This window comes from Mus pahari, chromosome X (assembly GCF_900095145.1).
Source record: "Mus pahari chromosome X, PAHARI_EIJ_v1.1, whole genome shotgun sequence".
Lineage (NCBI taxonomy): Eukaryota > Metazoa > Chordata > Mammalia > Rodentia > Muridae > Mus > Mus pahari.
Window position 1 is genome coordinate 141,554,632 of NC_034613.1, and position 5,411 is coordinate 141,560,042.

The following is a 5,411-nucleotide window of genomic DNA, read 5'->3' on the forward strand; positions in this document are numbered from 1 at the left end:
TGTAGACCAGGCTGGCCTTGAACTCAGAAATCCACCTGCCTCTGCCTTCCAAGTGCTGGGATTAAAGGCATGTGCCACCACTGCCCGGCTTTCTGTTTATTTTCTATGTAAAGGAATTCCATCGCTCATCCATGGTCTCCTGGTTTTGTATATATGTAGTGGCATGATGTGGCAGGAGGTGGTGCCTTAGCTGGCCCATGCTGAGGCATCCACTCCCTAGCCATACGACAGGTCTAGTATAAAATGAAGTGTATTGAGGGCATGGGAAGGGGATATGGGAAAGAAAGGGGCCAGAGAGGGACAGAAAGAGAGAGAAGAGAGGAAAAAGGGAAGAGGTTGGTTGGGAACACGTGGGGGTGGAGAGACAGAGACAGAGAGACAGAGAGACTGACTCTCAAATAGTCTTTTTATAGTGAGCCAGGCTTATATTTGGCTGTTGCTAGGTAACTGTTGGGTGGAGCCTAGAAGAAATGCTATCACCCAAGCCTTTGTAAAATACAAAATAAAACTTGCAACAAATGAACTTAGCACTTTATGAGAGTGTTCTTGGAAAGACTTAATAATCTACCTCTTGTTTTGAAGAGTTAAATCTTCTGTTAGAAAAATGTCATTTATTACAGAAAAACACAAGCTTGTCTTAGTATCTACATATCAACCATTATAATCCATTCCATGAATGGGTAAACATTTAAATATATTAACTCAGCAAGGTAGAAAAATATTTGAAAGAAATTGATATGATTCATAATTTTAAAAATTATCCCCAAAGTCTTAAAATATTAGAATGGGGAGGAACTACCATGATATGGCTAGAACATAGAAAAAACTAAAGTAGTCATTAATTTTTATAAGTGTCAACCTAATACAAAAAGTTACAATAAACATAGTCTATGGGTCTAGCCTGAATGTCTTCTCCTTGAGTTCAATCATAAGATGAGGGGCTCATTTATCCCTCTTATTCAACATTTTACTGATCTTCTGAGTTGGGCAAGGGGAAAGAAACAGCTGGAAAGGAATACAGACAACATTATTACTCATTGAAGGGTTGTATCAAAGCCTGAGCCATATAAATAACAGGAGTATTTAGTATCATGTGTGTGTGTTTAATATATCTAATCAAGTAGCCATTAAACTTTCTACCTCTCTCCTCAATTAGTAATTGTTAAAAAGAAATGTAATATATATGCTTCTATATGTGTTATATATTGCTGTGCATGTATGTTATACATACCACACTGCTTTATATCAGTTAACAAATGGGTAAGGAGCAGCATCTTGTGTATAATACCATTACAAATAGGCACCTCAATCTCAATTTTGTCAACAATGTGGAGTACATTATAACATTTTAATGAAAAGCCTGAAACAGTAGAGCAGTTTGACACATTTGTGAATCGGACAACTCAGTAGTTTTTGAAATTTATAGTTTAATTTGTAGACATGAAATTATGACATCTTTAGAAACTGATAAGCTGATTGGAAATTTTCTCTGGAAGAGTGTAAAGGGCTAATAAGAGGAAAAAAACTTTTTACAAAGAGTGGGATGAAGAAACGCATCTTCTCAGATATGGGAGCTTATTTTAAGGCTATCCTGATTAAAGAAACACAGCATGGGTTCCAAGATAAACACATAAAACAGTGGCACCACACAGAGCTTGGAAATACACTTACATGTAGATTCTTATTTCAAAACTGGAGTCTCTGAAAATCACTGGGCTAATCCTAGTTTGTTTGGTTGTTTTTTTCCTAGCTATCAAGAAACATTTAGCCTTTAAATCAAACTTTAACTCCATTTACTTTGGCTAGAACTATCCAAAGATTTGCGTTAACTCTTCTTATCCAAACTATACAAAAGACATCAATGTCTAATAACAACAACATTCATGATGTTTTATGCCTTAAATACTGATGTTTTAGACTTCATTAATCTCTAAAATGTCCTATAAAATCAATTAAACAATATTCATATTTCACTAGTTTTAAAATGCACAATAATACAGTGACTCTTTCCAGAGTCTTATTTCCATTTCTACCCATTTAAGCATAAGTAAGATACTTTACAGAACAAATAACCATGAATACTAGGGGAACATTGTTTTCAAAATATAGACACCTTTTTATTTAAAACACATGTTTCCTTTATCTGCTATCCTCCCTCCATTAGGAAAAACTATGTTCTTAGTGATTTTATTTTATTTTTAAGTCTGCCCATCCTATGCATGCCATGTGTAAATGTTATGTCAGGTACAGAAGGCATAAGGAAAAGCCAGTCAGGGCTGGGTTATGATGGCTAATAGTTTTGCTGTGATCCAAGAGTTTCTCTCTTAATAGCCTTTACCAGTTGTTCCTCTCTCCTAAAGACTGCCCTCCTGCCACTATTCAGCCTCATCTACATCAGATACTGGAAAGGAGCATTCTTAGGTACAAGGGATCTTATTACATTTAATGAACAATGAACTCCCCCATCATGTGCAAAATGTGATGCTTGTTCAACGGGAAGGGAGCTGTGAACAGGATCAACTGGTCAAAAGCTATGTGTACAGAGACTGATAGCGTGCCCAGAACTGCAGTGATATGGAGAGGTTAGAATGCTATTGGTTCCCAGCTAATTACCTGATTTGGGGCTAGCGTTAGTATCTTGCCAAACTCTGTTGAAACCAACAGCATGCGACTAATAGATAAAAGCTTTTTGGAATCTATTAACTTAGCAGGCCACTAGCTTCCACCCACTCAAAAGCTAAGAATATTGTCAGATAGCATCTGAGGCCTAAGAAAAAGCTTCCCCCATCTTGTTGTACCTGCCTCTCTGATGTATCTGCCAATGTATTTTTAACTTGCCTTAAGTTACATCCGTCCTTTGTTCTATAAAACTAGGAAACTTCACAAACCTGCTTCCATGTTGGAAAAGTTTTGTGGCTGGGTTGCTTTTATGGTTCTCTTTATGATAGCCTTCAGAGTACTTTCCTGTACCAAAGACATTAGAATGTAGGGGCAAGGGTTCTATGTAGGTACTAGCTTGACCTGTCCATGAGCAATAAATTGTGTGGATGTTGTCTTCAGCAATGGGCCTTGCTGTCAGTTTGCAGAGAGCAACCTACTGTCTTGGCAATAGCATGGGTTGTTTGAGGATTTCCATGGGACCCCCTTTGGCCAACAACCCAATTGGATATAACCCAACCCCAGAACTGGAAGCTTCAGTTGGTGACAAGAGATGGCCAGTTAGGACTCCATATCCCTCACTGTTTGAAGATGTCATTAGGAAAGCCTTTATATATTTCCGAAAGTTTCCACTGTGGCAGGTTTCCATACCATCCCTCAAATGTTCCTCAATTCTAGCTTGTCTCTCCTTAATTTTCTCCCTCAATCTCATATCCCCTCCTACTCACCACCTGATCCTCCCATTCCTATTCCCCTGTCCCCAGTTCACCCAAAAAATATTTTTTTTATTTCCTCCTTTCAGTGAGATCCACATGCCCCACAGTACCTTACTCTATACCTAACCTCTGTGGTTCTATGGATTGTAGCTTGGTTATCATTTATTTAACAGCTAATGTCAACATATAAACAAATATTTATCATATTTATCTTTTAAGTCTGGGTTACATCAGTATGACTTTTTTCTAGTTCTATCCATTTTCAGCAAATTTCATAATGCCATTTAAAAATAGTAGAGTAATATTCCATCATGTAAATGTACCATATTTTCTTTATTCATTCTTCTGTTAAGAAGCATCCAGGTTGTTTCTAGTTTCTGGCTATTATGAATAAAGCTGCTATAAACATAGTTAAGTAAGTGTCCTTTTGGTAGGATGGAACATCCTTTGGGTATATGCCCAGGAGTGGTTTAGCTGGATCTTGAGGTAGATCGAATTCTATCTTTCTGAGGAGCAGCCATACAGATTCCCATAGTGGCTGTACAAGTTTTGATCCCCACTAGCAATGGAAGAGTGTTCTGCTTGCTCCACAGCCTGGCCAGCATGGGCTGTTATTGTTACTTGTGTTCTTGATCTTAGCCATTCTGACCAGTGTAAGATGAACTCTCAAAGTAATTTTGATTTGTATTTCCTGATGGCTAAGGATGTCAAACATTTTTTTTAAATGTTCCTCAGCCATTAGAGTTTCTTCTATTGGAATTCTCTGTTTAGACCCATACCTCATTTTAATTTGGTTATTTGTTTTCTTAATGTCCAGTTTTTAAAATTGTTTTTATATTTGGTACATTGGCCCTCTATTGAATATGTAATTGGTGAAAACCTTTTTCCATTCTGTAGGCTGCCACTTCGAATGACAATCTCCTTTGCTTTGCAGAAGCTTTTCAGTTTCATGAAGCCGAAGTGGAAACTTAAGGGTTCTTTGAAAAGTCAGTTGTGTTGGGTGGTGTTTTGCTGGGGCAAACATGTGAAAGAATATTTCCCTGAAGTGGACACAGGTGAAAGCCTAAGGCAGACTCGTGAAGAACCATTTTGCTGAATCAGACACAGGTGAAAGGACATGTGATGAAGAATTCTTTGCTAACAACACAGGTGTATCACTCTTCCTTACACCATGTAGTTGAGCTCCATTTGTCAGGACGCCACAGAGTGAAAAGCACCAAAAAACCTTCTGGTGGTGTGCTGTGGCTTCTTGCCACTTCCTCAGACTTAGGCTGATTGGCAGAGTGATATCAACTGAGACTCACATGCTGAGTGAGGCAAGACATGTAGAGGGCATGTCATGTTTGGAGGGAGTATAAAAAGAACTCTATGGACAGTGAGGAAGACTGAGCTCAGCTTGCTTACATAGCTAAATTCTTCTTGGTTTTGCTTTTTTGCTGATCTTTGCTCCACTGAGAGTGGCACAGCTGAGATTTTTTTCCCTGTCATTCTTGCTCCCTCTTACTGACTTGTGTCAATTTGGCTGAGGCCTGTTTGTCTCTGTTAGGTAGTGACCCCACTGCTGATTCATGATTGCTATCCAGGCTCTACATAACTGGACTGCTGGTATATCCGTGAGGTGCTTGCAGGTAGATTGAGCTGCCATTGCTGATCTGTGAACTGAACTGCCAATTTCCAGACAACACAGATGAGAGCTGCTCCAAAGAACCATTTCTAAACAGGTCCACTTCCCATGTTTCTTTTCCACTACCTCTGGTGGGTGGTGAGATAAAAGGGAGGTTAAAGCGTTTAAGGATCGTCACATACTTGCTCTTAAGAAATTAGAGCCTAATGTAGTAGGTTTATAAAAGACCATACGCGTAACAATACTAGATGTTTAAGTCTTTAAAATGAATGGTAAAATATTTTTAATAATAAGGGTTTTTTGGTGTTACTTTTGGCCTCACACTAAAGCCTGTTACATCTTAGAGTAGAAATGAAATAATTCCTCTTGATTCACTGTTTTGCCTCTTTTGGTGATAAAACTCATACCCAGGG